Source organism: Schistocerca cancellata, chromosome 8 (assembly GCF_023864275.1).
Source record: "Schistocerca cancellata isolate TAMUIC-IGC-003103 chromosome 8, iqSchCanc2.1, whole genome shotgun sequence".
NCBI lineage: Eukaryota > Metazoa > Arthropoda > Insecta > Orthoptera > Acrididae > Schistocerca > Schistocerca cancellata.
The window spans coordinates 81,342,000-81,369,238 of NC_064633.1; the positions used below are offsets into that span (position 1 = coordinate 81,342,000).

At 47.3% G+C, this 27,239-nt stretch overlaps 53 non-coding genes across 53 annotated transcripts; all 53 read right to left on the reverse strand.

The window, feature by feature from the left end:
* Nucleotides 1–127: 127 nt before the first annotated feature.
* On the reverse strand, nt 128–200 carry Trnar-ucg (transfer RNA arginine (anticodon UCG)). The gene has a single exon. It is a non-coding gene; the product is annotated as a tRNA-Arg (tRNA).
* Nucleotides 201–748: 548 nt separating this feature from the next.
* Nucleotides 749–820, reverse strand: Trnat-agu (transfer RNA threonine (anticodon AGU)). The gene has a single exon. It is a non-coding gene; the product is annotated as a tRNA-Thr (tRNA).
* A 318-nt stretch (nt 821–1,138) lies between these two features.
* Nucleotides 1,139–1,211, reverse strand: Trnak-cuu (transfer RNA lysine (anticodon CUU)). The gene has a single exon. It is a non-coding gene; the product is annotated as a tRNA-Lys (tRNA).
* A 439-nt stretch (nt 1,212–1,650) lies between these two features.
* On the reverse strand, nt 1,651–1,723 carry Trnar-ucg (transfer RNA arginine (anticodon UCG)). The gene has a single exon. It is a non-coding gene; the product is annotated as a tRNA-Arg (tRNA).
* A 548-nt stretch (nt 1,724–2,271) lies between these two features.
* Trnat-agu (transfer RNA threonine (anticodon AGU)) lies at nt 2,272–2,343 on the reverse strand. Its single transcript has one exon. It is a non-coding gene; the product is annotated as a tRNA-Thr (tRNA).
* A 318-nt stretch (nt 2,344–2,661) lies between these two features.
* Trnak-cuu (transfer RNA lysine (anticodon CUU)) lies at nt 2,662–2,734 on the reverse strand. Its single transcript has one exon. It is a non-coding gene; the product is annotated as a tRNA-Lys (tRNA).
* Nucleotides 2,735–3,173: 439 nt separating this feature from the next.
* Nucleotides 3,174–3,246, reverse strand: Trnar-ucg (transfer RNA arginine (anticodon UCG)). The gene has a single exon. It is a non-coding gene; the product is annotated as a tRNA-Arg (tRNA).
* Nucleotides 3,247–3,788: 542 nt separating this feature from the next.
* On the reverse strand, nt 3,789–3,860 carry Trnat-agu (transfer RNA threonine (anticodon AGU)). The gene has a single exon. It is a non-coding gene; the product is annotated as a tRNA-Thr (tRNA).
* Nucleotides 3,861–4,178: 318 nt separating this feature from the next.
* On the reverse strand, nt 4,179–4,251 carry Trnak-cuu (transfer RNA lysine (anticodon CUU)). The gene has a single exon. It is a non-coding gene; the product is annotated as a tRNA-Lys (tRNA).
* Nucleotides 4,252–4,690: 439 nt separating this feature from the next.
* On the reverse strand, nt 4,691–4,763 carry Trnar-ucg (transfer RNA arginine (anticodon UCG)). The gene has a single exon. It is a non-coding gene; the product is annotated as a tRNA-Arg (tRNA).
* Nucleotides 4,764–5,670: 907 nt separating this feature from the next.
* On the reverse strand, nt 5,671–5,742 carry Trnat-agu (transfer RNA threonine (anticodon AGU)). Its single transcript has one exon. It is a non-coding gene; the product is annotated as a tRNA-Thr (tRNA).
* Nucleotides 5,743–6,060: 318 nt separating this feature from the next.
* Nucleotides 6,061–6,133, reverse strand: Trnak-cuu (transfer RNA lysine (anticodon CUU)). Its single transcript has one exon. It is a non-coding gene; the product is annotated as a tRNA-Lys (tRNA).
* Nucleotides 6,134–6,572: 439 nt separating this feature from the next.
* Trnar-ucg (transfer RNA arginine (anticodon UCG)) lies at nt 6,573–6,645 on the reverse strand. The gene has a single exon. It is a non-coding gene; the product is annotated as a tRNA-Arg (tRNA).
* A 548-nt stretch (nt 6,646–7,193) lies between these two features.
* Nucleotides 7,194–7,265, reverse strand: Trnat-agu (transfer RNA threonine (anticodon AGU)). Its single transcript has one exon. It is a non-coding gene; the product is annotated as a tRNA-Thr (tRNA).
* A 318-nt stretch (nt 7,266–7,583) lies between these two features.
* On the reverse strand, nt 7,584–7,656 carry Trnak-cuu (transfer RNA lysine (anticodon CUU)). Its single transcript has one exon. It is a non-coding gene; the product is annotated as a tRNA-Lys (tRNA).
* A 439-nt stretch (nt 7,657–8,095) lies between these two features.
* On the reverse strand, nt 8,096–8,168 carry Trnar-ucg (transfer RNA arginine (anticodon UCG)). Its single transcript has one exon. It is a non-coding gene; the product is annotated as a tRNA-Arg (tRNA).
* A 545-nt stretch (nt 8,169–8,713) lies between these two features.
* Nucleotides 8,714–8,785, reverse strand: Trnat-agu (transfer RNA threonine (anticodon AGU)). Its single transcript has one exon. It is a non-coding gene; the product is annotated as a tRNA-Thr (tRNA).
* Nucleotides 8,786–9,103: 318 nt separating this feature from the next.
* Trnak-cuu (transfer RNA lysine (anticodon CUU)) lies at nt 9,104–9,176 on the reverse strand. Its single transcript has one exon. It is a non-coding gene; the product is annotated as a tRNA-Lys (tRNA).
* Nucleotides 9,177–9,615: 439 nt separating this feature from the next.
* Trnar-ucg (transfer RNA arginine (anticodon UCG)) lies at nt 9,616–9,688 on the reverse strand. The gene has a single exon. It is a non-coding gene; the product is annotated as a tRNA-Arg (tRNA).
* Nucleotides 9,689–10,236: 548 nt separating this feature from the next.
* Trnat-agu (transfer RNA threonine (anticodon AGU)) lies at nt 10,237–10,308 on the reverse strand. The gene has a single exon. It is a non-coding gene; the product is annotated as a tRNA-Thr (tRNA).
* A 318-nt stretch (nt 10,309–10,626) lies between these two features.
* Trnak-cuu (transfer RNA lysine (anticodon CUU)) lies at nt 10,627–10,699 on the reverse strand. Its single transcript has one exon. It is a non-coding gene; the product is annotated as a tRNA-Lys (tRNA).
* Nucleotides 10,700–11,138: 439 nt separating this feature from the next.
* Nucleotides 11,139–11,211, reverse strand: Trnar-ucg (transfer RNA arginine (anticodon UCG)). The gene has a single exon. It is a non-coding gene; the product is annotated as a tRNA-Arg (tRNA).
* A 545-nt stretch (nt 11,212–11,756) lies between these two features.
* On the reverse strand, nt 11,757–11,828 carry Trnat-agu (transfer RNA threonine (anticodon AGU)). Its single transcript has one exon. It is a non-coding gene; the product is annotated as a tRNA-Thr (tRNA).
* Nucleotides 11,829–12,146: 318 nt separating this feature from the next.
* Nucleotides 12,147–12,219, reverse strand: Trnak-cuu (transfer RNA lysine (anticodon CUU)). Its single transcript has one exon. It is a non-coding gene; the product is annotated as a tRNA-Lys (tRNA).
* Nucleotides 12,220–12,658: 439 nt separating this feature from the next.
* On the reverse strand, nt 12,659–12,731 carry Trnar-ucg (transfer RNA arginine (anticodon UCG)). Its single transcript has one exon. It is a non-coding gene; the product is annotated as a tRNA-Arg (tRNA).
* Nucleotides 12,732–13,276: 545 nt separating this feature from the next.
* Trnat-agu (transfer RNA threonine (anticodon AGU)) lies at nt 13,277–13,348 on the reverse strand. Its single transcript has one exon. It is a non-coding gene; the product is annotated as a tRNA-Thr (tRNA).
* Nucleotides 13,349–13,666: 318 nt separating this feature from the next.
* On the reverse strand, nt 13,667–13,739 carry Trnak-cuu (transfer RNA lysine (anticodon CUU)). The gene has a single exon. It is a non-coding gene; the product is annotated as a tRNA-Lys (tRNA).
* A 439-nt stretch (nt 13,740–14,178) lies between these two features.
* On the reverse strand, nt 14,179–14,251 carry Trnar-ucg (transfer RNA arginine (anticodon UCG)). The gene has a single exon. It is a non-coding gene; the product is annotated as a tRNA-Arg (tRNA).
* A 545-nt stretch (nt 14,252–14,796) lies between these two features.
* Trnat-agu (transfer RNA threonine (anticodon AGU)) lies at nt 14,797–14,868 on the reverse strand. The gene has a single exon. It is a non-coding gene; the product is annotated as a tRNA-Thr (tRNA).
* Nucleotides 14,869–15,186: 318 nt separating this feature from the next.
* Nucleotides 15,187–15,259, reverse strand: Trnak-cuu (transfer RNA lysine (anticodon CUU)). The gene has a single exon. It is a non-coding gene; the product is annotated as a tRNA-Lys (tRNA).
* Nucleotides 15,260–15,698: 439 nt separating this feature from the next.
* Trnar-ucg (transfer RNA arginine (anticodon UCG)) lies at nt 15,699–15,771 on the reverse strand. The gene has a single exon. It is a non-coding gene; the product is annotated as a tRNA-Arg (tRNA).
* Nucleotides 15,772–16,316: 545 nt separating this feature from the next.
* Nucleotides 16,317–16,388, reverse strand: Trnat-agu (transfer RNA threonine (anticodon AGU)). Its single transcript has one exon. It is a non-coding gene; the product is annotated as a tRNA-Thr (tRNA).
* Nucleotides 16,389–16,706: 318 nt separating this feature from the next.
* On the reverse strand, nt 16,707–16,779 carry Trnak-cuu (transfer RNA lysine (anticodon CUU)). Its single transcript has one exon. It is a non-coding gene; the product is annotated as a tRNA-Lys (tRNA).
* Nucleotides 16,780–17,218: 439 nt separating this feature from the next.
* Trnar-ucg (transfer RNA arginine (anticodon UCG)) lies at nt 17,219–17,291 on the reverse strand. The gene has a single exon. It is a non-coding gene; the product is annotated as a tRNA-Arg (tRNA).
* Nucleotides 17,292–17,836: 545 nt separating this feature from the next.
* Nucleotides 17,837–17,908, reverse strand: Trnat-agu (transfer RNA threonine (anticodon AGU)). Its single transcript has one exon. It is a non-coding gene; the product is annotated as a tRNA-Thr (tRNA).
* Nucleotides 17,909–18,226: 318 nt separating this feature from the next.
* On the reverse strand, nt 18,227–18,299 carry Trnak-cuu (transfer RNA lysine (anticodon CUU)). The gene has a single exon. It is a non-coding gene; the product is annotated as a tRNA-Lys (tRNA).
* Nucleotides 18,300–18,739: 440 nt separating this feature from the next.
* Nucleotides 18,740–18,812, reverse strand: Trnar-ucg (transfer RNA arginine (anticodon UCG)). Its single transcript has one exon. It is a non-coding gene; the product is annotated as a tRNA-Arg (tRNA).
* Nucleotides 18,813–19,366: 554 nt separating this feature from the next.
* Trnat-agu (transfer RNA threonine (anticodon AGU)) lies at nt 19,367–19,438 on the reverse strand. Its single transcript has one exon. It is a non-coding gene; the product is annotated as a tRNA-Thr (tRNA).
* Nucleotides 19,439–19,756: 318 nt separating this feature from the next.
* Nucleotides 19,757–19,829, reverse strand: Trnak-cuu (transfer RNA lysine (anticodon CUU)). The gene has a single exon. It is a non-coding gene; the product is annotated as a tRNA-Lys (tRNA).
* A 440-nt stretch (nt 19,830–20,269) lies between these two features.
* Nucleotides 20,270–20,342, reverse strand: Trnar-ucg (transfer RNA arginine (anticodon UCG)). Its single transcript has one exon. It is a non-coding gene; the product is annotated as a tRNA-Arg (tRNA).
* A 554-nt stretch (nt 20,343–20,896) lies between these two features.
* Trnat-agu (transfer RNA threonine (anticodon AGU)) lies at nt 20,897–20,968 on the reverse strand. Its single transcript has one exon. It is a non-coding gene; the product is annotated as a tRNA-Thr (tRNA).
* A 318-nt stretch (nt 20,969–21,286) lies between these two features.
* On the reverse strand, nt 21,287–21,359 carry Trnak-cuu (transfer RNA lysine (anticodon CUU)). The gene has a single exon. It is a non-coding gene; the product is annotated as a tRNA-Lys (tRNA).
* Nucleotides 21,360–21,799: 440 nt separating this feature from the next.
* On the reverse strand, nt 21,800–21,872 carry Trnar-ucg (transfer RNA arginine (anticodon UCG)). Its single transcript has one exon. It is a non-coding gene; the product is annotated as a tRNA-Arg (tRNA).
* Nucleotides 21,873–22,426: 554 nt separating this feature from the next.
* Nucleotides 22,427–22,498, reverse strand: Trnat-agu (transfer RNA threonine (anticodon AGU)). Its single transcript has one exon. It is a non-coding gene; the product is annotated as a tRNA-Thr (tRNA).
* Nucleotides 22,499–22,816: 318 nt separating this feature from the next.
* Trnak-cuu (transfer RNA lysine (anticodon CUU)) lies at nt 22,817–22,889 on the reverse strand. Its single transcript has one exon. It is a non-coding gene; the product is annotated as a tRNA-Lys (tRNA).
* Nucleotides 22,890–23,328: 439 nt separating this feature from the next.
* Trnar-ucg (transfer RNA arginine (anticodon UCG)) lies at nt 23,329–23,401 on the reverse strand. Its single transcript has one exon. It is a non-coding gene; the product is annotated as a tRNA-Arg (tRNA).
* Nucleotides 23,402–23,943: 542 nt separating this feature from the next.
* Nucleotides 23,944–24,015, reverse strand: Trnat-ggu (transfer RNA threonine (anticodon GGU)). The gene has a single exon. It is a non-coding gene; the product is annotated as a tRNA-Thr (tRNA).
* Nucleotides 24,016–24,333: 318 nt separating this feature from the next.
* Nucleotides 24,334–24,406, reverse strand: Trnak-cuu (transfer RNA lysine (anticodon CUU)). Its single transcript has one exon. It is a non-coding gene; the product is annotated as a tRNA-Lys (tRNA).
* Nucleotides 24,407–24,845: 439 nt separating this feature from the next.
* Trnar-ucg (transfer RNA arginine (anticodon UCG)) lies at nt 24,846–24,918 on the reverse strand. The gene has a single exon. It is a non-coding gene; the product is annotated as a tRNA-Arg (tRNA).
* Nucleotides 24,919–25,460: 542 nt separating this feature from the next.
* On the reverse strand, nt 25,461–25,532 carry Trnat-agu (transfer RNA threonine (anticodon AGU)). The gene has a single exon. It is a non-coding gene; the product is annotated as a tRNA-Thr (tRNA).
* A 318-nt stretch (nt 25,533–25,850) lies between these two features.
* On the reverse strand, nt 25,851–25,923 carry Trnak-cuu (transfer RNA lysine (anticodon CUU)). Its single transcript has one exon. It is a non-coding gene; the product is annotated as a tRNA-Lys (tRNA).
* Nucleotides 25,924–26,362: 439 nt separating this feature from the next.
* On the reverse strand, nt 26,363–26,435 carry Trnar-ucg (transfer RNA arginine (anticodon UCG)). Its single transcript has one exon. It is a non-coding gene; the product is annotated as a tRNA-Arg (tRNA).
* Nucleotides 26,436–27,036: 601 nt separating this feature from the next.
* Nucleotides 27,037–27,108, reverse strand: Trnat-agu (transfer RNA threonine (anticodon AGU)). The gene has a single exon. It is a non-coding gene; the product is annotated as a tRNA-Thr (tRNA).
* Nucleotides 27,109–27,239: the final 131 nt, after the last annotated feature.

Below are 27,239 nucleotides of genomic sequence, written 5' to 3' on the forward strand. Positions count from 1 at the left end.
TTGCTTGTGCTTCAGGTAGACGCCGGTTTTGCAGCCAGGAAGCGGACAGCAGCTACTTTCAACTAGTTTTGCAGTACTCAAACAACACACTAAAACAGCATGCATCTTTTGCAGAACAGGAAAAACTCGACCGTGACAGGATTCGAACCTGCAATCTTCGGATCCGAAGTCCGACGCCTTATCCATTAGGCCACACGGTCACTGGCGCAATATGCTTCCCCACACACACCTCATTTTCACCATTTGTACACTTGGCGGAATGAATTTCCCATCTTTGACCCAGTTCTCCATCTCAAATTTTAGTACTAAAAGTGCGACGCTACTTCTTGCTGTGTCCCATCGCAAGTTACATTCAAGCCCTTATGACGCTGATCAAACAAGAGGTGGCAAATCAGCTTCAATCGCTTAGTGCCATCTCAGTCGCTTGCGGAAGGTACCTCACCTTAAGTGATACAATGGCGAGTTGTCGCTATTACCAAAGCGCCGCCGCCGCCGCCGCCGACGACGATGATAATCGCGAGGGTCTTTATCAGGGGTAGAAAATACATCACAAGAACTAAGTATTTCACGTCGGCATTCACCGGAGACTGCCAAAAGCAGCAGTGTCTGGTGCCCACTTTAATAGCACCATTCACACTATTCATTTGCGAGAGCATTTCTTAAATACCGCACCCATTCATAATTTTTTTTATCCTTGACCGCTTTTTTCGAAAGGGCCACGGTGGGAGGGGCTGTTACAGAATTCATTTGCCTCCTGTGAGGATCGAACTCACGACCTCTGGTTTACTAGACCAGCGCTCTGCCACTGAGCTAAGGAGGCGCCTCCTAGCGCGCTTTTCGGGTACTTTGTTCTTACAGACTAGTGAATCGGAGCCCTTCAGCTCGAAACGCACCGCATGAGCGACCATTATTTGCATTTCGTTAGCACAGCTGCTGCTTTCCTACACATCTCACACCATATCGATGTACAAATTAAATTCCAAAACAAATTTATTTCATTTCAGAGTTACTTTCAGCTTCAAATACCGTTCCTCTGATATTCATCCGAAGCTAGGCATCGTCGTAACCCGTTACGTTCATCACGCAAGGCTCACGAGAGGGGCGCATGTTGGATCCGCGTAGACACAAAATTTTGAGCCGCCCAGCGTGGGGCTCGAACCCACGACCCTGAGATTAAGAGTCTCATGCTCTACCGACTGAGCTAGCCGGGCTGTACAGAAGGGTTACGAGCCATACAATACTGATTTGCCCTGCGACCATCTATTGAAGATTCTTTTGACTACAGCTTATTTCCTGCTGCCACAAATCAGCTGCAATCCTATTTAATGAAAAATTGTCTCCGAAAGGCATCAAATCTGCTTGAAATGATATGTGGCTATCAGCACCATTATTCAACACACATGCTCGACTGTGCGCAGACGCCTGTGGCGTAGCCCTTGGGTCCTGAATCAGATGCAGTAGTTGCAACAAAAACTCTCCTGAACGGCACTGTGCCGAAAATTTCGCTACAGATCACCCTTGTGTTGCTTGTGCTTCAGGTAGACGCCGGTTTTGCAGCCAGGAAGCGGACAGCAGCTACTTTCAACTAGTTTTGCAGTACTCAAACAACACACTAAAACAGCATGCATCTTTTGCAGAACAGGAAAAACTCGACCGTGACAGGATTCGAACCTGCAATCTTCGGATCCGAAGTTCGACGCCTTATCCATTAGGCCACACGGTCACTGGCGCAATATGCTTCCCCACACACACCTCATTTTCACCATTTGTACACTTGGCGGAATGAATTTCCCATCTTTGACCCAGTTCTCCATCTCAAATTTTAGTACTAAAAGTGCGACGCTACTTCTTGCTGTGTCCCATCGCAAGTTACATTCAAGCCCTTATGACGCTGATCAAACAAGAGGTGGCAAATCAGCTTCAATCGCTTAGTGCCATCTCAGTCGCTTGCGGAAGGTACCTCACCTTAAGTGATACAATGGCGAGTTGTCGCTATTACCAAAGCGCCGCCGCCGCCGCCGCCGACGACGATTATAATCGCGAGGGTCTTTATCAGGGGTAGAAAATACATCACAAGAACTAAGTATTTCACGTCGGCATTCACCGGAGACTGCCAAAAGCAGCAGTGTCTGGTGCCCACTTTAATAGCACCATTCACACTATTCATTTGCGAGAGCATTTCTTAAATACCGCACCCATTCATAATTTTTTTTATCCTTGACCGCTTTTTTCGAAAGGGCCACGGTGGGAGGGGCTGTTACAAAATTCATTTGCCTCCTGTGAGGATCGAACTCACGACCTCTCGTTTACTAGACCAGCGCTCTGCCACTGAGCTAAGGAGGCGCCCCCTAGCGCGCTTTTCGGGTACTTTGTTCTTACAGACTAGTGAATCGGAGCCCTTCAGCTCGAAACGCACCGCATGAGCGACCATTATTTGCATTTCGTTAGCACAGCTGCTGCTTTCCTACACATCTCACACCATATCGATGTACAAATTAAATTCCAAAACAAATTTATTTCATTTCAGAGTTACTTTCAGCTTCAAATACCGTTCCTCTGATATTCATCCGAAGCTAGGCATCGTCGTAAACCGTTACGTTCATCACGCAAGGCTCACGAGAGGGGCGCATGTTGGATCCGCGTAGACACAAAATTTTGAGCCGCCCAGCGTGGGGCTCGAACCCACGACCCTGAGATTAAGAATCTCATGCTCTACCGACTGAGCTAGCCGGGCTGTACACAAGGGTTACGAGCCATACAATACTGATTTGACCTGCGACCATCTATTGAAGATTCTTTTGACTACAGCTTATTTCCTGCTGCCACAAATCAGCTACAATCCTATTTAATGAAAAATTGTCTCCGAAAGGCATCAAATCTGCTTGAAATGATACGTGGCTATCAGCACCATTATTCAACACACATGCTCGACTGTGCGCAGACGCCTGTGGCGTAGCCCTTGGGTCCTGAATCAGATGCAGTAGTTGCAACAAAAACTCTCCTGAACGGCACTGTGCCGAAAATTTCGCTACAGATCACCCTTGTGTTGCTTGTGCTTCAGGTAGACGCCGGTTTTGCAGCCAGGAAGCGGACAGCAGCTACTTTCAACTAGTTTTGCAGTACTCAAACAACACACTAAAACAGCATGCATCTTTTGCAGAACAGGAAAAACTCGACCGTGACAGGATTCGAACCTGCAATCTTCGGATCCGATGTCCGACGCCTTATCCATTAGGCCACACGGTCACTGGCGCAATATGCTTCCCCACACACACCTCATTTTCACCATTTGTACACTTGGCGGAATGAATTTCCCATCTTTGACCCAGTTCTCCATCTCAAATTTTAGTACTAAAAGTGCGACGCTACTTCTTGCTGTGTCCCATCGCAAGTTACATTCAAGCCCTTATGACGCTGATCAAACAAGAGGTGGCAAATCAGCTTCAATCGCTTAGTGCCATCTCAGTCGCTTGCGGAAGGTACCTCACCTTAAGTGATACAATGGCGAGTTGTCGCTATTACCAAAGCGCCGCCGCCGACGACGACGATGATAATCGCGAGGGTCTTTATCAGGGGTAGAAAATACATCACAAGAACTAAGTATTTCACGTCGGCATTCACCGGAGACTGCCAAAAGCAGCAGTGTCTGGTGCCCACTTTAATAGCACCATTCACACTATTCATTTGCGAGAGCATTTCTTAAATACCGCACCCATTCATAATTTTTTTTATCCTTGACCGCTTTTTTCGAAAGGGCCACGGTGGGAGGGGCTGTTACAAAATTCATTTGCCTCCTGTGAGGATCGAACTCACGACCTCTGGTTTACTAGACCAGCGCTCTGCCACTGAGCTAAGGAGGCGCCTCCTAGCGCGCTTTTCGGGTACTTTGTTCTTACAGACTAGTGAATCGGAGCCCTTCAGCTCGAAACGCACCGCATGAGCGACCATTATTTGCATTTCGTTAGCACAGCTGCTGCTTTCCTACACATCTCACACCATATCGATGTACAAATTAAATTCCAAAACAAATTTATTTCATTTCAGAGTTACTTTCAGCTTCAAATACCGTTCCTCTGATATTCATCCGAAGCTAGGCATCGTCGTAACCCGTTACGTTCATCACGCAAGGCTCACGAGAGGGGCGCATGTTGGATCCGCATAGACACAAAATTTTGAGGCGCCCAGCGTGGGGCTCGAACCCACGACCCTGAGATTAAGAGTCTCATGCTCTACCGACTGAGCTAGCCGGGCTGTACACAAGGGTTACGAACCATACAATACTGATTTGACCTGCGACCATCTATTGAAGATTCTTTTGACTACAGCTTATTTCCTGCTGCCACAAATCAGCTACAATCCTATTTAATGAAAAATTGTCTCCGAAAGGCATCAAATCTGCTTGAAATGATACGTGGCTATCAGCACCATTATTCAACACACATGCTCGACTGTGCGCAGACGCCTGTGGCGTAGCCCTTGGGTCCTGAATCAGATGCAGTAGTTGCAACAAAAACTCTCCTGAACGGCACTGTGCCGAAAATTTCGCTACAGATCACCCTTGTGTTGCTTGTGCTTCAGGTAGACGCCGGTTTTGCAGCCAGGAAGCGGACAGCAGCTACTTTCAACTAGTTTTGCAGTACTCAAACAACACACTAAAACAGCATGCATCTTTTGCAGAACAGGAAGAACTCGACCGTGACAGGATTCGAACCTGCAATCTTCGGATCCGAAGTCCGACGCCTTATCCATTAGGCCACACGGTCACTGGCGCAATATGCTTCCCCACACACACCTCATTTTCACCATTTGTACACTTGGCGGAATGAATTTCCCATCTTTGACCCAGTTCTCCATCTCAAATTTTAGTACTAAAAGTGCGACACTACTTCTTGCTGTGTCCCATCGCAAGTTACATTCAAGCCCTTATGACGCTGATCAAACAAGAGGTGGCAAATCAGCTTCAATCGCTTAGTGCCATCTCAGTCGCTTGCGGAAGGTACCTCACCTTAAGTGATACAATGGCGAGTTGTCGCTATTACCAAAGCGCCGCCGCCGCCGCCGCCGACGATGATAATCGCGAGGGTCTTTATCAGGGGTAGAAAATACATCACAAGAACTAAGTATTTCACGTCGGCATTCACCGGAGACTGCCAAAAGCAGCAGTTTTTTTTTTTTTTTTTTTTTTTCCTTTATTGAATATCAATTCCCCCCGAAGGGGGCGGGCTGGCAGCAGCTTAGGACGCCGCTCTGCAGCCTACAGATTTTCTGATAAAAAGCAGGAGAATAAACAATAATAAAAAACAGGCGATAAAATCGGGGACTTAGTGAGTAAACAGGTGAAAAGAAAATGGGGAAATTAAAACAAACAACAGAGGGAGGATGAAGCGAATAAAAATACATACGGAGCAGACAGGGGAAACAATAGACAATTAAAAAACACGGCGACAGTCTGGATTCTGTTTTTTTTTTTTTTTTTCCTTTATTGAATTTCAATTCCCCCCGAAGGGGGCGAAAAAGCAGCAGTGTCTGGTGCCCACTTTAATAGCACCATTCACACTATTCATTTGCGAGAGCATTTCTTAAATACCGCACCCATTCATAATTTTTTTTTTATCCTTGACCGCTTTTTTCGAAAGGGCCACGGTGGGAGGGGCTGTTACAAAATTCATTTTCCTCCTGTGAGGATCGAACTCACGACCTCTGGTTTACTAGACCAGTGCTCTGCCACTGAGCTAAGGAGGCGCCTCCTAGCGCGCTTTTCGGGTACTTTGTTCTTACAGACTAGTGAATCGGAGCCCTTCAGCTCGAAACGCACCGCATGAGCGACCATTATTTGCATTTCGTTAGCACAGCTGCTGCTTTCCTACACATCTCACACCATATCGATGTACAAATTAAATTCCAAAACAAATTTATTTCATTTCAGAGTTACTTTCAGCTTCAAATACCGTTCCTCTGATATTCATCCGAAGCTAGGCATCGTCGTAACCCGTTACGTTCATCACGCAAGGCTCACGAGAGGGGCGCATGTTGGATCCGCGTAGACACAAAATTTTGAGGCGCCCAGCGTGGGGCTCGAACCCACGACCCTGAGATTAAGAGTCTCATGCTCTACCGACTGAGCTAGCCGGGCTGTACACAAGGGTTACGAGCCATACAATACTGATTTGACCTGCGACCATCTATTGAAGATTCTTTTGACTACAGCTTATTTCCTGCTGCCACAAATCAGCTACAATCCTATTTAATGAAAAATTGTCTCCGAAAGGCATCAAATCTGCTTGAAATGATACGTGGCTATCAGCACCATTATTCAACACACATGCTCGACTGTGCGCAGACGCCTGTGGCGTAGCCCTTGGGTCCTGAATCAGATGCAGTAGTTGCAACAAAAACTCTCCTGAACGGCACTGTGCCGAAAATTTCGCTACAGATCACCCTTGTGTTGCTTGTGCTTCAGGTAGACGCCGGTTTTGCAGCCAGGAAGCGGACAGCAGCTACTTTCAACTAGTTTTGCAGTACTCAAACAACACACTAAAACAGCATGCATCTTTTGCAGAACAGGAAAAACTCGACCGTGACAGGATTCGAACCTGCAATCTTCGGATCCGAAGTCCGACGCCTTATCCATTAGGCCACACGGTCACTGGCGCAATATGCTTCCCCACACACACCTCATTTTCACCATTTGTACACTTGGCGGAATGAATTTCCCATCTTTGACCCAGTTCTCCATCTCAAATTTTAGTACTAAAAGTGCGACGCTACTTCTTGCTGTGTCCCATCGCAAGTTACATTCAAGCCCTTATGACGCTGATCAAACAAGAGGTGGCAAATCAGCTTCAATCGCTTAGTGCCATCTCAGTCGCTTGCGGAAGGTACCTCACCTTAAGTGATACAATGGCGAGTTGTCGCTATTACCAAAGCGCCGCCGCCGCCGCCGACGACGACGATGATAATCGCGAGGGTCTTTATCAGGGGTAGAAAATACATCACAAGAACTAAGTATTTCGCGTCGGCATTCACCGGAGACTGCCAAAAGCAGCAGTGTCTGGTGCCCACTTTAATAGCACCATTCACACTATTCATTTGCGAGAGCATTTCTTAAATACTGCACCCATTCATAATTTTTTTTATCCTTGACCGCTTTTTTCGAAAGGGCCACGGTGGGAGGGGCTGTTACAAAATTCATTTGCCTCCTGTGAGGATCGAACTCACGACCTCTGGTTTACTAGACCAGCGCTCTGCCACTGAGCTAAGGAGGCGCCTCCTAGCGCGCTTTTCGGGTACTTTGTTCTTACAGACTAGTGAATCGGAGCCCTTCAGCTCGAAACGCACCACATGAGCGACCATTATTTGCATTTCGTTAGCACAGCTGCTGCTTTCCTACACATCTCACACCATATCGATGTACAAATTAAATTCCAAAACAAATTTATTTCATTTCAGAGTTACTTTCAGCTTCAAATACCGTTCCTCTGATATTCATCCGAAGCTAGGCATCGTCGTAACCCGTTACGTTCATCACGCAAGGCTCACGAGAGGGGCGCATGTTGGATCCGCGTAGACACAAAATTTTGAGCCGCCCAGCGTGGGGCTCGAACCCACGACCCTGAGATTAAGAGTCTCATGCTCTACCGACTGAGCTAGCCGGGCTGTACACAAGGGTTACGAGCCATACAATACTGATTTGACCTGCGACCATCTATTGAAGATTCTTTTGACTACAGCTTATTTCCTGCTGCCACAAATCAGCTACAATCCTATTTAATGAAAAATTGTCTCCGAAAGGCATCAAATCTGCTTGAAATGATACGTGGCTATCAGCACCATTATTCAACACACATGCTCGACTGTGCGCAGACGCCTGTGGCGTAGCCCTTGGGTCCTGAATCAGATGCAGTAGTTGCAACAAAAACTCTCCTGAACGGCACTGTGCCGAAAATTTCGCTACAGATCACCCTTGTCTTGCTTGTGCTTCAGGTAGACGCCGGTTTTGCAGCCAGGAAGCGGACAGCAGCTACTTTCAACTAGTTTTGCAGTACTCAAACAACACACTAAAACAGCATGCATCTTTTGCAGAACAGGAAAAACTCGACCGTGACAGGATTCGAACCTGCAATCTTCGGATCCGAAGTCCGACGCCTTATCCATTAGGCCACACGGTCACTGGCGCAATATGCTTCCCCACACACACCTCATTTTCACCATTTGTACACTTGGCGGAATGAATTTCCCATCTTTGACCCAGTTCTCCATCTCAAATTTTAGTACTAAAAGTGCGACGCTACTTCTTGCTGTGTCCCATCGCAAGTTACATTCAAGCCCTTATGACGCTGATCAAACAAGAGGTGGCAAATCAGCTTCAATCGCTTAGTGCCATCTCAGTCGCTTGCGGAAGGTACCTCACCTTAAGTGATACAATGGCGAGTTGTCGCTATTACCAAAGCGCCGCCGCCGCCGACGACGACGATGATAATCGCGAGGGTCTTTATCAGGGGTAGAAAATACATCACAAGAACTAAGTATTTCACGTCGGCATTCACCGGAGACTGCCAAAAGCAGCAGTGTCTGGTGCCCACTTTAATAGCACCATTCACACTATTCATTTGCGAGAGCATTTCTTAAATACCGCACCCATTCATAATTTTTTTTATCCTTGACCGCTTTTTTCGAAAGGGCCACGGTGGGAGGGGCTGTTACAAAATTCATTTGCCTCATGTGAGGATCGAACTCACGACCTCTGGTTTACTAGACCAGCGCTCTGCCACTGAGCTAAGGAGGCGCCTCCTAGCGCACTTTTCGGGTACTTTGTTCTTACAGACTAGTGAATCGGAGCCCTTCAGCTCGAAACGCACCGCATGAGCGACCATTATTTGCATTTCGTTAGCACAGCTGCTGCTTTCCTACACATCTCACACCATATCGATGTACAAATTAAATTCCAAAACAAATTTATTTCATTTCAGAGTTACTTTCAGCTTCAAATACCGTTCCTCTGATATTCATCCGAAGCTAGGCATCGTCGTAACCCGTTACGTTCATGACACAAGGCTCACGAGAGGGGCGCATGTTGGATCCGCGTAGACACAAAATTTTGAGGCGCCCAGCGTGGGGCTCGAACCCACGACCCTGAGATTAAGAGTCTCATGCTCTACCGACTGAGCTAGCCGGGCTGTACACAAGGGTTACGAGCCATACAATACTGATTTGACCTGCGACCATCTATTGAAGATTCTTTTGACTACAGCTTATTTCCTGCTGCCACAAATCAGCTACAATCCTATTTAATGAAAAATTGTCTCCGAAAGGCATCAAATCTGCTTGAAATGATACGTGGCTATCAGCACCATTATTCAACACACATGCTCGACTGTGCGCAGACGCCTGTGGCGTAGCCCTTGGGTCCTGAATCAGCTGCAGTAGTTGCAACAAAAACTCTCCTGAACGGCACTGTGCCGAAAATTTCGCTACAGATCACCCTTGTGTTGCTTGTGCTTCAGGTAGACGCCGGTTTTGCAGCCAGGAAGCGGACAGCAGCTACTTTCAACTAGTTTTGCAGTACTCAAACAACACACTAAAACAGCATGCATCTTTTGCAGAACAGGAAAAACTCGACCGTGACAGGATTCGAACCTGCAATCTTCGGATCCGAAGTCCGACGCCTTATCCATTAGGCCACACGGTCACTGGCGCAATATGCTTCCCCACACACACCTCATTTTCACCATTTGTACACTTGGCGGAATGAATTTCCCATCTTTGACCCAGTTCTCCATCTCAAATTTTAGTACTAAAAGTGCGACGCTACTTCTTGCTGTGTCCCATCGCAAGTTACATTCAAGCCCTTATGACGCTGATCAAACAAGAGGTGGCAAATCAGCTTCAATCGCTTAGTGCCATCTCAGTCGCTTGCGGAAGGTACCTCACCTTAAGTGATACAATGGCGAGTTGTCGCTATTACCAAAGCGCCGCCGCCGCCGACGACGACGACGATGATAATCGCGAGGGTCTTTATCAGGGGTAGAAAATACATCACAAGAACTAAGTATTTCACGTCGGCATTCACCGGAGACTGCCAAAAGCAGCAGTGTCTGGTGCCCACTTTAATAGCACCATTCACACTATTCATTTGCGAGAGCATTTCTTAAATACCGCACCCATTCATAATTTTTTTTATCCTTGACCGCTTTTTTCGAAAGGGCCACGGTGGGAGGGGCTGTTACAAAATTCATTTGCCTCCTGTGAGGATCGAACTCACGACCTCTGGTTTACTAGACCAGCGCTCTGCCACTGAGCTAAGGAGGCGCCTCCTAGCGCGCTTTTCGGGTACTTTGTTCTTACAGACTAGTGAATCGGAGCCCTTCAGCTCGAAACGCACCGCATGAGCGACCATTATTTGCATTTCGTTAGCACAGCTGCTGCTTTCCTACACATCTCACACCATATCGATGTACAAATTAAATTCCAAAACAAATTTATTTCATTTCAGAGTTACTTTCAGCTTCAAATACCGTTCCTCTGATATTCATCCGAAGCTAGGCATCGTCGTAACCCGTTACGTTCATCACGCAAGGCTCACGAGAGGGGCGCATGTTGGATCCGCGTAGACACAAAATTTTGAGCCGCCCAGCGTGGGGCTCGAACCCACGACCCTGAGATTAAGAGTCTCATGCTCTACCGACTGAGCTAGCCGGGCTGTACACAAGGGTTACGAGCCATACAATACTGATTTGACCTGCGACCATCTATTGAAGATTCTTTTGACTACAGCTTATTTCCTGCTGCCACAAATCAGCTACAATCCTATTTAATGAAAAATTGTCTCCGAAAGGCATCAAATCTGCTTGAAATGATACGTGGCTATCAGCACCATTATTCAACACACATGCTCGACTGTGCGCAGACGCCTGTGGCGTAGCCCTTGGGTCCTGAATCAGATGCAGTAGTTGCAACAAAAACTCTCCTGAACGGCACTGTGCCGAAAATTTCGCTACAGATCACCCTTGTGTTGCTTGTGCTTCAGGTAGACGCCGGTTTTGCAGCCAGGAAGCGGACAGCAGCTACTTTCAACTAGTTTTGCAGTACTCAAACAACACACTAAAACAGCATGCATCTTTTGCAGAACAGGAAAAACTCGACCGTGACAGGATTCGAACCTGCAATCTTCGGATCCGAAGTCCGACGCCTTATCCATTAGGCCACACGGTCACTGGCGCAATATGCTTCCCCACACACACCTCATTTTCACCATTTGTACACTTGGCGGAATGAATTTCCCATCTTTGACCCAGTTCTCCATCTCAAATTTTAGTACTAAAAGTGCGACGCTACTTCTTGCTGTGTCCCATCGCAAGTTACATTCAAGCCCTTATGACGCTGATCAAACAAGAGGTGGCAAATCAGCTTCAATCGCTTAGTGCCATCTCAGTCGCTTGCGGAAGGTACCTCACCTTAAGTGATACAATGGCGAGTTGTCGCTATTACCAAAGCGCCGCCGCCGCCGACGACGACGATGATAATCGCGAGGGTCTTTATCAGGGGTAGAAAATACATCACAAGAACTAAGTATTTCACGTCGGCATTCACCGGAGACTGCCAAAAGCAGCAGTGTCTGGTGCCCACTTTAATAGCACCATTCACACTATTCATTTGCGAGAGCATTTCTTAAATACCGCACCCATTCATAATTTTTTTTATCCTTGACCGCTTTTTTCGAAAGGGCCACGGTGGGAGGGGCTGTTACAAAATTCATTTGCCTTCTGTGAGGATCGAACTCACGACCTCTGGTTTACTAGACCAGCGCTCTGCCACTGAGCTAAGGAGGCGCCTCCTAGCGCGCTTTTCGGGTACTTTGTTCTTACAGACTAGTGAATCGGAGCCCTTCAGCTCGAAACGCACCGCATGAGCGACCATTATTTGCATTTCGTTAGCACAGCTGCTGCTTTCCTACACATCTCACACCATATCGATGTACAAATTAAATTCCAAAACAAATTTATTTCATTTCAGAGTTACTTTCAGCTTCAAATACCGTTCCTCTGATATTCATCCGAAGCTAGGCATCGTCGTAACCCGTTACGTTCATCACGCAAGGCTCACGAGAGGGGCGCATGTTGGATCCGCGTAGACACAAAATTTTGAGCCGCCCAGCGTGGGGCTCGAACCCACGACCCTGAGATTAAGAGTCTCATGCTCTACCGACTGAGCTAGCCGGGCTGTACACAAGGGTTACGAGCCATACAATACTGATTTGACCTGCGACCATCTATTGAAGATTCTTTTGACTACAGCTTATTTCCTGCTGCCACAAATCAGCTACAATCCTATTTAATGAAAAATTGTCTCCGAAAGGCATCAAATCTGCTTGAAATGATACGTGGCTATCAGCACCATTATTCAACACACATGCTCGACTGTGCGCAGACGCCTGTGGCGTAGCCCTTGGGTCCTGAATCAGATGCAGTAGTTGCAACAAAAACTCTCCTGAACGGCACTGTGCCGAAAATTTCGCTACAGATCACCCTTGTCTTGCTTGTGCTTCAGGTAGACGCCGGTTTTGCAGCCAGGAAGCGGACAGCAGCTACTTTCAACTAGTTTTGCAGTACTCAAACAACACACTAAAACAGCATGCATCTTTTGCAGAACAGGAAAAACTCGACCGTGACAGGATTCGAACCTGCAATCTTCGGATCCGAAGTCCGACGCCTTATCCATTAGGCCACACGGTCACTGGCGCAATATGCTTCCCCACACACACCTCATTTTCACCATTTGTACACTTGGCGGAATGAATTTCCCATCTTTGACCCAGTTCTCCATCTCAAATTTTAGTACTAAAAGTGCGACGCTACTTCTTGCTGTGTCCCATCGCAAGTTACATTCAAGCCCTTATGACGCTGATCAAACAAGAGGTGGCAAATCAGCTTCAATCGCTTAGTGCCATCTCAGTCGCTTGCGGAAGGTACCTCACCTTAAGTGATACAATGGCGAGTTGTCGCTATTACCAAAGCGCCGCCGCCGCCGCCGCCGACGATGATAATCGCGAAGGTCTTTATCAGGGGTAGAAAATACATCACAAGAACTAAGTATTTCACGTCGGCATTCACCGGAGACTGCCAAAAGCAGCAGTGTCTGGTGCCCACTTTAATAGCACCATTCACACTATTCATTTGCGAGAGCATTTCTTAAATACCGCACCCATTCATAATTTTTTTTATCCTTGACCGCTTTTTTCGAAAGGGCCACGGTGGGAGGGGCTGTTACAAAATTCATTTGCCTCCTGTGAGGATCGAACTCACGACCTCTGGTTTACTAGACCAGCGCTCTGCCACTGAGCTAAGGAGGCGCCTCCTAGCGCGCTTTTCGGGTACTTTGTTCTTACAGACTAGTGAATCGGAGCCCTTCAGCTCGAAACGCACCGCATGAGCGACCATTATTTGCATTTCGTTAGCACAGCTGCTGCTTTCCTACACATCTCACACCATATCGATGTACAAATTAAATTCCAAAACAAATTTATTTCATTTCAGAGTTACTTTCAGCTTCAAATACCGTTCCTCTGATATTCATCCGAAGCTAGGCATCGTCGTAACCCGTTACGTTCATCACGCAAGGCTCACGAGAGGGGCGCATGTTGGATCCGCGTAGACACAAAATTTTGAGGCGCCCAGCGTGGGGCTCGAACCCACGACCCTGAGATTAAGAGTCTCATGCTCTACCGACTGAGCTAGCCGGGCTGTACACAAGGGTTACGAGCCATACAATACTGATTTGACCTGCGACCATCTATTGAAGATTCTTTTGACTACAGCTTATTTCCTGCTGCCACAAATCAGCTACAATCCTATTTAATGAAAAATTGTCTCCGAAAGGCATCAAATCTGCTTGAAATGATACGTGGCTATCAGCACCATTATTCAACACACATGCTCGACTGTGCGCAGACGCCTGTGGCGTAGCCCTTGGGTCCTGAATCAGATGCAGTAGTTGCAACAAAAACTCTCCTGAACGGCACTGTGCCGAAAATTTCGCTACAGATCACCCTTGTGTTGCTTGTGCTTCAGGTAGACGCCGGTTTTGCAGCCAGGAAGCGGACAGCAGCTACTTTCAACTAGTTTTGCAGTACTCAAACAACACACTAAAACAGCATGCATCTTTTGCAGAACAGGAAAAACTCGACCGTGACAGGATTCGAACCTGCAATCTTCGGATCCGAAGTCCGACGCCTTATCCATTAGGCCACACGGTCACTGGCGCAATATGCTTCCCCACACACACCTCATTTTCACCATTTGTACACTTGGCGGAATGAATTTCCCATCTTTGACCCAGTTCTCCATCTCAAATTTTAGTACTAAAAGTGCGACGCTACTTCTTGCTGTGTCCCATCGCAAGTTACATTCAAGCCCTTATGACGCTGATCAAACAAGAGGTGGCAAATCAGCTTCAATCGCTTAGTGCCATCTCAGTCGCTTGCGGAAGGTACCTCACCTTAAGTGATACAATGGCGAGTTGTCGCTATTACCAAAGCGCCGCCGCCGCCGACGACGACGATGATAATCGCGAGGGTCTTTATCAGGGGTAGAAAATACATCACAAGAACTAAGTATTTCACGTCGGCATTCACCGGAGACTGCCAAAAGCAGCAGTGTCTGGTGCCCACTTTAATAGCACCATTCACACTATTCATTTGCGAGAGCATTTCTTAAATACCGCACCCATTCATAATTTTTTTTATCCTTGACCGCTTTTTTCGAAAGGGCCACGGTGGGAGGGGCTGTTACAAAATTCATTTGCCTTCTGTGAGGATCGAACTCACGACCTCTGGTTTACTAGACCAGCGCTCTGCCACTGAGCTAAGGAGGCGCCTCCTAGCGCGCTTTTCGGGTACTTTGTTCTTACAGACTAGTGAATCGGAGCCCTTCAGCTCGAAACGCACCGCATGAGCGACCATTATTTGCATTTCGTTAGCACAGCTGCTGCTTTCCTACACATCTCACACCATATCGATGTACAAATTAAATTCCAAAACAAATTTATTTCATTTCAGAGTTACTTTCAGCTTCAAATACCGTTCCTCTGATATTCATCCGAAGCTAGGCATCGTCGTAACCCGTTACGTTCATCACGCAAGGCTCACGAGAGGGGCGCATGTTGGATCCGCGTAGACACAAAATTTTGAGCCACCCAGCGTGGGGCTCGAACCCACGACCCTGAGATTAAGAGTCTCATGCTCTACCGACTGAGCTAGCCGGGCTGTACACAAGGGTTACGAGCCATACAATACTGATTTGACCTGCGACCATCTATTGAAGATTCTTTTGACTACAGCTTATTTCCTGCTGCCACAAATCAGCTACAATCCTATTTAATGAAAAATTGTCTCCGAAAGGCATCAAATCTGCTTGAAATGATACGTGGCTATCAGCACCATTATTCAACACACATGCTCGACTGTGCGCAGACGCCTGTGGCGTAGCCCTTGGGTCCTGAATCAGATGCAGTAGTTGCAACAAAAACTCTCCTGAACGGCACTGTGCCGAAAATTTCGCTACAGATCACCCTTGTGTTGCTTGTGCTTCAGGTAGACGCCGGTTTTGCAGCCAGGAAGCGGACAGCAGCTACTTTCAACTAGTTTTGCAGTACTCAAACAACACACTAAAACAGCATGCATCTTTTGCAGAACAGGAAAAACTCGACCGTGACAGGATTCGAACCTGCAATCTTCGGATCCGAAGTCCGACGCCTTATCCATTAGGCCACACGGTCACTGGCGCAATATGCTTCCCCACACACACCTCATTTTCACCATTTGTACACTTGGCGGAATGAATTTCCCATCTTTGACCCAGTTCTCCATCTCAAATTTTAGTACTAAAAGTGCGACGCTACTTCTTGCTGTGTCCCATCGCAAGTTACATTCAAGCCCTTATGACGCTGATCAAACAAGAGGTGGCAAATCAGCTTCAATCGCTTAGTGCCATCTCAGTCGCTTGCGGAAGGTACCTCACCTTAAGTGATACAATGGCGAGTTGTCGCTATTACCAAAGCGCCGCCGCCGCCGCCGCCGACGATGATAATCGCGAGGGTCTTTATCAGGGGTAGAAAATACATCACAAGAACTAAGTATTTCACGTCGGCATTCACCGGAGACTGCCAAAAGCAGCAGTGTCTGGTGCCCACTTTAATAGCACCATTCACACTATTCATTTGCGAGAGCATTTCTTAAATACCGCACCCATTCATAATTTTTTTTATCCTTGACCGCTTTTTTCGAAAGGGCCACGGTGGGAGGGGCTGTTACAAAATTCATTTGCCTCCTGTGAGGATCGAACTCACGACCTCTGGTTTACTAGACCAGCGCTCTGCCACTGAGCTAAGGAGGCGCCTCCTAGCGCGCTTTTCGGGTACTTTGTTCTTACAGACTAGTGAATCGGAGCCCTTCAGCTCGAAACGCACCGCATGAGCGACCATTATTTGCATTTCGTTAGCACAGCTGCTGCTTTCCTACACATCTCACACCATATCGATGTACAAATTAAATTCCAAAACAAATTTATTTCATTTCAGAGTTACTTTCAGCTTCAAATACCGTTCCTCTGATATTCATCCGAAGCTAGGCATCGTCGTAACCCGTTACGTTCATCACGCAAGGCTCACGAGAGGGGCGCATGTTGGATCCGCGTAGACACAAAATTTTGAGGCGCCCAGCGTGGGGCTCGAACCCACGACCCTGAGATTAAGAGTCTCATGCTCTACCGACTGAGCTAGCCGGGCTGTACACAAGGGTTACGAGCCATACAATACTGATTTGACCTGCGACCATCTATTGAAGATTCTTTTGACTACAGCTTATTTCCTGCTGCCACAAATCAGCTACAATCCTATTTAATGAAAAATTGTCTCCGAAAGGCATCAAATCTGCTTGAAATGATACGTGGCTATCAGCACCATTATTCAACACACATGCTCGACTGTGCGCAGACGCCTGTGGCGTAGCCCTTGGGTCCTGAATCAGATGCAGTAGTTGCAACAAAAACTCTCCTGAACGGCACTGTGCCGAAAATTTCGCTACAGATCACCCTTGTGTTGCTTGTGCTTCAGGTAGACGCCGGTTTTGCAGCCAGGAAGCGGACAGCAGCTACTTTCAACTAGTTTTGCAGTACTCAAACAACACACTAAAACAGCATGCATCTTTTGCAGAACAGGAAAAACTCGACCGTGACAGGATTCGAACCTGCAATCTTCGGATCCGAAGTCCGACGCCTTATCCATTAGGCCACACGGTCACTGGCGCAATATGCTTCCCCACACACACCTCATTTTCACCATTTGTACACTTGGCGGAATGAATTTCCCATCTTTGACCCAGTTCTCCATCTCAAATTTTAGTACTAAAAGTGCGACGCTACTTCTTGCTGTGTCCCATCGCAAGTTACATTCAAGCCCTTATGACGCTGATCAAACAAGAGGTGGCAAATCAGCTTCAATCGCTTAGTGCCATCTCAGTCGCTTGCGGAAGGTACCTCACCTTAAGTGATACAATGGCGAGTTGTCGCTATTACCAAAGCGCCGCCGCCGCCGACGACGACGATGATAATCGCGAGGGTCTTTATCAGGGGTAGAAAATACATCACAAGAACTAAGTATTTCACGTCGGCATTCACCGGAGACTGCCAAAAGCAGCAGTGTCTGGTGCCCACTTTAATAGCACCATTCACACTATTCATTTGCGAGAGCATTTCTTAAATACCGCACCCATTCATAATTTTTTTTATCCTTGACCGCTTTTTTCGAAAGGGCCACGGTGGGAGGGGCTGTTACAAAATTCATTTGCCTTCTGTGAGGATCGAACTCACGACCTCTGGTTTACTAGACCAGCGCTCTGCCACTGAGCTAAGGAGGCGCCTCCTAGCGCGCTTTTCGGGTACTTTGTTCTTACAGACTAGTGAATCGGAGCCCTTCAGCTCGAAACGCACCGCATGAGCGACCATTATTTGCATTTCGTTAGCACAGCTGCTGCTTTCCTACACATCTCACACCATATCGATGTACAAATTAAATTCCAAAACAAATTTATTTCATTTCAGAGTTACTTTCAGCTTCAAATACCGTTCCTCTGATATTCATCCGAAGCTAGGCATCGTCGTAACCCGTTACGTTCATCACGCAAGGCTCACGAGAGGGGTGCATGTTGGATCCGCGTAGACACAAAATTTTGAGCCGCCCAGCGTGGGGCTCGAACCCACGACCCTGAGATTAAGAGTCTCATGCTCTACCGACTGAGCTAGCCGGGCTGTACACAAGGGTTACGAGCCATACAATACTGATTTGACCTGCGACCATCTATTGAAGATTCTTTTGACTACAGCTTATTTCCTGCTGCCACAAATCAGCTACAATCCTATTTAATGAAAAATTGTCTCCGAAAGGCATCAAATCTGCTTGAAATGATACGTGGCTATCAGCACCATTATTCAACACACATGCTCGACTGTGCGCAGACGCTTGTGGCGTAGCCCTTGGGGTCCTGAATCAGATGCAGTAGTTGCAACAAAAACTCTCCTGAACGGCACTGTGCCGAAAATTTCGCTACAGATCACCCTTGTGTTGCTTGTGCTTCAGGTAGACGCCGGTTTTGCAGCCAGGAAGCGGACAGCAGCTACTTTCAACTAGTTTTGCAGTACTCAAACAACACACTAAAACAGCATGCATCTTTTGCAGAACAGGAAAAACTCGACCGTGACAGGATTCGAACCTGCAATCTTCGGATCCGAAGTCCGACGCCTTATCCATTAGGCCACACGGTCACTGGCGCAATATGCTTCCCCACACACACCTCATTTTCACCATTTGTACACTTGGCGGAATGAATTTCCCATCTTTGACCCAGTTCTCCATCTCAAATTTTAGTACTAAAAGTGCGACGCTACTTCTTGCTGTGTCCCATCGCAAGTTACATTCAAGCCCTTATGACGCTGATCAAACAAGAGGTGGCAAATCAGCTTCAATCGCTTAGTGCCATCTCAGTCGCTTGCGGAAGGTACCTCACCTTAAGTGATACAATGGCGAGTTGTCGCTATTACCAAAGCGCCGCCGCCGCCGCCGACGACGACGACGACGATGATAATCGCGAGGGTCTTTATCAGGGGTAGAAAATACATCACAAGAACTAAGTATTTCACGTCGGCATTCACCGGAGACTGCCAAAAGCAGCAGTGTCTGGTGCCCACTTTAATAGCACCATTCACACTATTCATTTGCGAGAGCATTTCTTAAATACCGCACCCATTCATAATTTTTTTTATCCTTGACCGCTTTTTTCGAAAGGGCCACGGTGGGAGGGGCTGTTACAAAATTCATTTGCCTCCTGTGAGGATCGAACTCACGACCTCTGGTTTACTAGACCAGCGCTCTGCCACTGAGCTAAGGAGGCGCCTCCTAGCGCGCTTTTCGGGTACTTTGTTCTTACAGACTAGTGAATCGGAGCCCTTCAGCTCGAAACGCACCGCATGAGCGACCATTATTTGCATTTCGTTAGCACAGCTGCTGCTTTCCTACACATCTCACACCATATCGATGTACAAATTAAATTCCAAAACAAATTTATTTCATTTCAGAGTTACTTTCAGCTTCAAATACCGTTCCTCTGATATTCATCCGAAGCTAGGCATCGTCGTAACCCGTTACGTTCATCACGCAAGGCTCACGAGAGGGGTGCATGTTGGAACCGCGTAGACACAAAATTTTGAGCCGCCCAGCGTGGGGCTCGAACCCACGACCCTGAGATTAAGAGTCTCATGCTCTACCGACTGAGCTAGCCGGGCTGTACACAAGGGTTACGAGCCATACAATACTGATTTGACCTGCGACCATCTATTGAAGATTCTTTTGACTACAGCTTATTTCCTGCTGCCACAAATCAGCTACAATCCTATTTAATGAAAAATTGTCTCCGAAAGGCATCAAATCTGCTTGAAATGATACGTGGCTATCAGCACCATTATTCAACACACATGCTCGACTGTGCGCAGACGCCTGTGGCGTAGCCCTTGGGGTCCTGAATCAGATGCAGTAGTTGCAACAAAAACTCTCCTGAACGGCACTGTGCCGAAAATTTCGCTACAGATCACCCTTGTGTTGCTTGTGCTTCAGGTAGACGCCGGTTTTGCAGCCAGGAAGCGGACAGCAGCTACTTTCAACTAGTTTTGCAGTACTCAAACAACACACTAAAACAGCATGCATCTTTTGCAGAACAGGAAAAACTCGACCGTGACAGGATTCGAACCTGCAATCTTCGGATCCGAAGTCCGACGCCTTATCCATTAGGCCACACGGTCACTGGCGCAATATGCTTCCCCACACACACCTCATTTTCACCATTTGTACACTTGGCGGAATGAATTTCCCATCTTTGACCCAGTTCTCCATCTCAAATTTTAGTACTAAAAGTGCGACACTACTTCTTGCTGTGTCCCATCGCAAGTTACATTCAAGCCCTTATGACGCTGATCAAACAAGAGGTGGCAAATCAGCTTCAATCGCTTAGTGCCATCTCAGTCGCTTGCGGAAGGTACCTCACCTTAAGTGATACAATGGCGAGTTGTCGCTATTACCAAAGCGCCGCCGCCGCCGCCGACGACGACGACGACGATGATAATCGCGAGGGTCTTTATCAGGGGTAGAAAATACATCACAAGAACTAAGTATTTCACGTCGGCATTCACCGGAGACTGCCAAAAGCAGCAGTGTCTGGTGCCCACTTTAATAGCACCATTCACACTATTCATTTGCGAGAGCATTTCTTAAATACCGCACCCATTCATAATTTTTTTTATCCTTGACCGCTTTTTTCGAAAGGGCCACGGTGGGAGGGGCTGTTACAAAATTCATTTGCCTCCTGTGAGGATCGAACTCACGACCTCTGGTTTACTAGACCAGCGCTCTGCCACTGAGCTAAGGAGGCGCCTCCTAGCGCGCTTTTCGGGTACTTTGTTCTTACAGACTAGTGAATCGGAGCCCTTCAGCTCGAAACGCACCGCATGAGCGACCATTATTTGCATTTCGTTAGCACAGCTGCTGCTTTCCTACACATCTCACACCATATCGATGTACAAATTAAATTCCAAAACAAATTTATTTCATTTCAGAGTTACTTTCAGCTTCAAATACCGTTCCTCTGATATTCATCCGAAGCTAGGCATCGTCGTAACCCGTTACGTTCATCACGCAAGGCTCACGAGAGGGGCGCATGTTGGATCCGCGTAGACACAAAATTTTGAGCCGCCCAGCGTGGGGCTCGAACCCACGACCCTGAGATTAAGAGTCTCATGCTCTACCGACTGAGCTAGCCGGGCTGTACACAAGGGTTACGAGCCATACAATACTGATTTGACCTGCGACCATCTATTGAAGATTCTTTTGACTACAGCTTATTTCCTGCTGCCACAAATCAGCTACAATCCTATTTAATGAAAAATTGTCTCCGAAAGGCATCAAATCTGCTTGAAATGATACGTGGCTATCAGCACCATTATTCAACACACATGCTCGACTGTGCGCAGACGCCTGTGGCGTAGCCCTTGGGGTCCTGAATCAGATGCAGTAGTTGCAACAAAAACTCTCCTGAACGGCACTGTGCCGAAAATTTCGCTACAGATCACCCTTGTGTTGCTTGTGCTTCAGGTAGACGCCGGTTTTGCAGCCAGGAAGCGGACAGCAGCTACTTTCAACTAGTTTTGCAGTACTCAAACAACACACTAAAACAGCATGCATCTTTTGCAGAACAGGAAAAACTCGACCGTGACAGGATTCGAACCTGCAATCTTCGGATCCGAAGTCCGACGCCTTATCCATTAGGCCACACGGTCACTGGCGCAATATGCTTCCCCACACACACCTCATTTTCACCATTTGTACACTTGGCGGAATGAATTTCCCATCTTTGACCCAGTTCTCCATCTCAAATTTTAGTACTAAAAGTGCGACACTACTTCTTGCTGTGTCCCATCGCAAGTTACATTCAAGCCCTTATGACGCTGATCAAACAAGAGGTGGCAAATCAGCTTCAATCGCTTAGTGCCATCTCAGTCGCTTGCGGAAGGTACCTCACCTTAAGTGATACAATGGCGAGTTGTCGCTATTACCAAAGCGCCGCCGCCGCCGCCGCCGCCGACGACGACGATGATAATCGCGAGGGTCTTTATCAGGGGTAGAAAATACATCACAAGAACTAAGTATTTCACGTCGGCATTCACCGGAGACTGCCAAAAGCAGCAGTGTCTGGTGCCCACTTTAATAGCACCATTCACACTATTCATTTGCGAGAGCATTTCTTAAATACCGCACCCATTCATAATTTTTTTTATCCTTGACCGCTTTTTTCGAAAGGGCCACGGTGGGAGGGGCTGTTACAAAATTCATTTGCCTCCTGTGAGGATCGAACTCACGACCTCTGGTTTACTAGACCAGCGCTCTGCCACTGAGCTAAGGAGGCGCCTCCTACCGCGCTTTTCGGGTACTTTGTTCTTACAGACTAGTGAATCGGAGCCCTTCAGCTCGAAACGCACCGCATGAGCGACCATTATTTGCATTTCGTTAGCACAGCTGCTGCTTTCCTACACATCTCACACCATATCGATGTACAAATTAAATTCCAAAACAAATTTATTTCATTTCAGAGTTACTTTCAGCTTCAAATACCGTTCCTCTGATATTCATCCGAAGCTAGGCATCGTCGTAACCCGTTACGTTCATCACGCAAGGCTCACGAGAGGGGCGCATGTTGGATCCGCGTAGACACAAAATTTTGAGCCGCCCAGCGTGGGGCTCGAACCCACGACCCTGAGATTAAGAGTCTCATGCTCTACCAACTGAGCTAGCCGGGCTGTACAGAAGGGTTACGAGCCATACAATACTGATTTGACCTGCGACCATCTATTGAAGATTCTTTTGACTACAGCTTATTTCCTGCTGCCTCAAATCAGCTACAATCCTATTTAATGAAAAATTGTCTCCGAAAGGCATCAAATCTGCTTGAAATGATACGTGGCTATCAGCACCATTATTCAACACACATGCTCGACTGTGCGCAGACGCCTGTGGCGTAGCCCTTGGGTCCTGAATCAGATGCAGTAGTTGCAACAAAAACTCTCCTGAACGGCACTGTGCCGAAAATTTCGCTACAGATCACCCTTGTGTTGCTTGTGCTTCAGGTAGACGCCGGTTTTGCAGCCAGGAAGCGGACAGCAGCTACTTTCAACTAGTTTTGCAGTACTCAAACAACACACTAAAACAGCATGCATCTTTGGCAGAACAGGAAAAACTCGACCGTGACAGGATTCGAACCTGCAATCTTCGGATCCGAAGTCCGACGCCTTATCCATTAGGCCACACGGTCACTGGCGCAATATGCTTCCCCACACACACCTCATTTTCACCATTTGTACACTTGGCGGAATGAATTTCCCATCTTTGACCCAGTTCTCCATCTCAAATTTTAGTACTAAAAGTGCGACGCTACTTCTTGCTGTGTCCCATCGCAAGTTACATTCAAGCCCTTATGACGCTGATCAAACAAGAGGTGGCAAATCAGCTTCAATCGCTTAGTGCCATCTCAGTCGCTTGCGGAAGGTACCTCACCTTAAGTGATACAATGGCGAGTTGTCGCTATTACCAAAGCGCCGCCGCCGACGACGACGATGATAATCGCGAGGGTCTTTATCAGGGGTAGAAAATACATCACAAGAACTAAGTATTTCACGTCGGCATTCACCGGAGACTGCCAAAAGCAGCAGTGTCTGGTGCCCACTTTAATAGCACCACTCACACTATTCATTTGCGAGAGCATTTCTTAAATACCGCACCCATTCATAATTTTTTTTATCCTTGACCGCTTTTTTCGAAAGGGCCACGGTGGGAGGGGCTGTTACAAAATTCATTTGCCTCCTGTGAGGATCGAACTCACGACCTCTGGTTTACCAGACAAGCGCTCTGCCACTGAGCTAAGGAGGCGCCTCCTAGCGCGCTTTTCGGGTACTTTGTTCTTACAGACTAGTGAATCGGAGACCTTCAGCTCGAAACGCACCGCATGAGCGACCATTATTTGCATTTCGTTAGCACAGCTGCTGCTTTCCTACACATCTCACACCATATCGATGTACAAATTAAATTCCAAAACAAATTTATTTCATTTCAGAGTTACTTTCAGCTTCAAATACCGTTCCTCTGATATTCATCCGAAGCTAGGCATCGTCGTAACCCGTTACGTTCATCACGCAAGGCTCACGAGAGGGGCGCATGTTGGATCCGCGTAGACACAAAATTTTGAGGCGCCCAGCGTGGGGCTCGAACCCACGACCCTGAGATTAAGAGTCTCATGCTCTACCGACTGAGCTAGCCGGGCTGTACACAAGGGTTACGAGCCATACAATACTGATTTGACCTGCGACCATCTATTGAAGATTCTTTTGACTACAGCTTATTTCCTGCTGCCACAAATCAGCTACAATCCTATTTAATGAAAAATTGTCTCCGAAAGGCATCAAATCTGCTTGAAATGATACGTGGCTATCAGCACCATTATTCAACACACATGCTCGACTGTGCGCAGACGCCTGTGGCGTAGCCCTTGGGTCCTGAATCAGATGCAGTAGTTGCAACAAAAACTCTCCTGAACGGCACTGTGCCGAAAATTTCGCTACAGATCACCCTTGTGTTGCTTGTGCTTCAGGTAGACGCCGGTTTTGCAGCCAGGAAGCGGACAGCAGCTACTTTCAACTAGTTTTGCAGTACTCAAACAACACACTAAAACAGCATGCATCTTTTGCAGAACAGGAAAAACTCGACCGTGACAGGATTCGAACCTGCAATCTTCGGATCCGAAGTCCGACGCCTTATCCATTAGGCCACACGGTCACTGGCGCAATATGCTTCCCCACACACACCTCATTTTCACCATTTGTACACTTGGCGGAATGAATTTCCCATCTTTGACCCAGTTCTCCATCTCAAATTTTAGTACTAAAAGTGCGACGCTACTTCTTGCTGTGTCCCATCGCAAGTTACATTCAAGCCCTTATGACGCTGATCAAACAAGAGGTGGCAAATCAGCTTCAATCGCTTAGTGCCATCTCAGTCGCTTGCGGAAGGTACCTCACCTTAAGTGATACAATGGCGAGTTGTCGCTATTACCAAAGCGCCGCCGCCGACGACGACGATGATAATCGCGAGGGTCTTTATCAGGGGTAGAAAATACATCACAAGAACTAAGTATTTCACGTCGGCATTCACCGGAGACTGCCAAAAGCAGCAGTGTCTGGTGCCCACTTTAATAGCACCATTCACACTATTCATTTGCGAGAGCATTTCTCAAATACCGCACCCATTCATAATTTTTTTTATCCTTGACCGCTTTTTTCGAAAGGGCCACGGTGGGAGGGGCTGTTCCAAAATTCATTTGCCTCCTGTGAGGATCGAACTCACGACCTCTGGTTTACTAGACCAGCGCTCTGCCACTGAGCTAAGGAGGCGCCTCCTAGCGCGCTTTTCGGGTACTTTGTTCTTACAGACTAGTGAATCGGAGCCCTTCAGCTCGAAACGCACCGCATGAGCGACCATTATTTGCATTTCGTTAGCACAGCTGCTGCTTTCCTACACATCTCACACCATATCGATGTACAAATTAAATTCCAAAACAAATTTATTTCATTTCAGAGTTACTTTAAGCTTCAAATACCGTTCCTCTGATATTCATCCGAAGCTAGGCATCGTCGTAACCCGTTACGTTCATCACGCAAGGCTCACGAGAGGGGCGCATGTTGGATCCGGGTAGACACAAAATTTTGAGCCGCCCAGCGTGGGGCTCGAACCCACGACCCTGAGATTAAGAGTCTCATGCTCTACCAACTGAGCTAGCTGGGCTGTACACAAGGGTTACGAGCCATACAATACTGATTTGACCTGCGACCATCTATTGAAGATTCTTTTGACTACAGCTAATTTCCTGCTGCCACAAATCAGCTACAATCCTATTTAATGAAAAATTGTCTCCGAAAGGCATCAAATCTGCTTGAAATGATACGTGGCTATCAGCACCATTATTCAACACACATGCTCGACTGTGCGCAGACGCCTGTGGCGTAGCCCTTGGGTCCTGAATCAGATGCAGTAGTTGCAACAAAAACTCTCCTGAACGGCACTGTGCCGAAAATTTCGCTACAGATCACCCTTGTGTTGCTTGTGCTTCAGGTAGACGCCGGTTTTGCAGCCAGGAAGCGGACAGCAGCTACTTTCAACTAGTTTTGCAGTACTCAAACAACACACTAAAACAGCATGCATCTTTTGCAGAACAGGAAAAACTCGACCGTGACAGGATTCGAACCTGCAATCTTCGGATCCGAAGTCCGACGCCCTATCCATTAGGCCACACGGTCACTGGCGCAATATGCTTCCCCACACACACCTCATTTTCACCATTTGTACACTTGGCGGAATGAATTTCCCATCTTTGACCCAGATCTCCATCTCAAATTTTAGTACTAAAAGTGCGACGCTACTTCTTGCTGTGTCCCATCGCAAGTTACATTCAAGCCCTTATGACGCTGATCAAACAAGAGGTGGCAAATCAGCTTCAATCGCTTAGTGCCATCTCAGTCGCTTGCGGAAGGTACCTCACCTTAAGTGAAACAATGGCGAGTTGTCGCTATTACCAAAGCGCCGCCGCCGCCGCCTCACCTTAAGTGATACAATGGCGAGTTGTCGCTATTACCAAAGCGCCCCCGCCGACGACGACGATGATAATCGCGAGGGTCTTTATCAGGGGTAGAAAATACATCACAAGAACTAAGTATTTCACGTCGGCATTCACCGGAGACTGCCAAAAGCAGCAGTGTCTGGTGCCCACTTTAATAGCACCATTCACACTATTCATTTGCGAGAGCATTTCTTAAATACCGCACCCATTCATAATTTTTTTTATCCTTGACCGCTTTTTTCGAAAGGGCCACGGTGGGAGGGGCTGTTACAAAATTCATTTGCCTCATGTGAGGATCGAACTCACGACCTCTGGTTTACTAGACCAGCGCTCTGCCACTGAGCTAAGGAGGCGCCTCCTAGCGCGCTTTTCGGGTACTTTGTTCTTACAGACTAGTGAATCGGAGCCCTTCAGCTCGAAACGCAACGCATGAGCGACCATTATTTGCATTTCGTTAGCACAGCTGCTGCTTTCCTACACATCT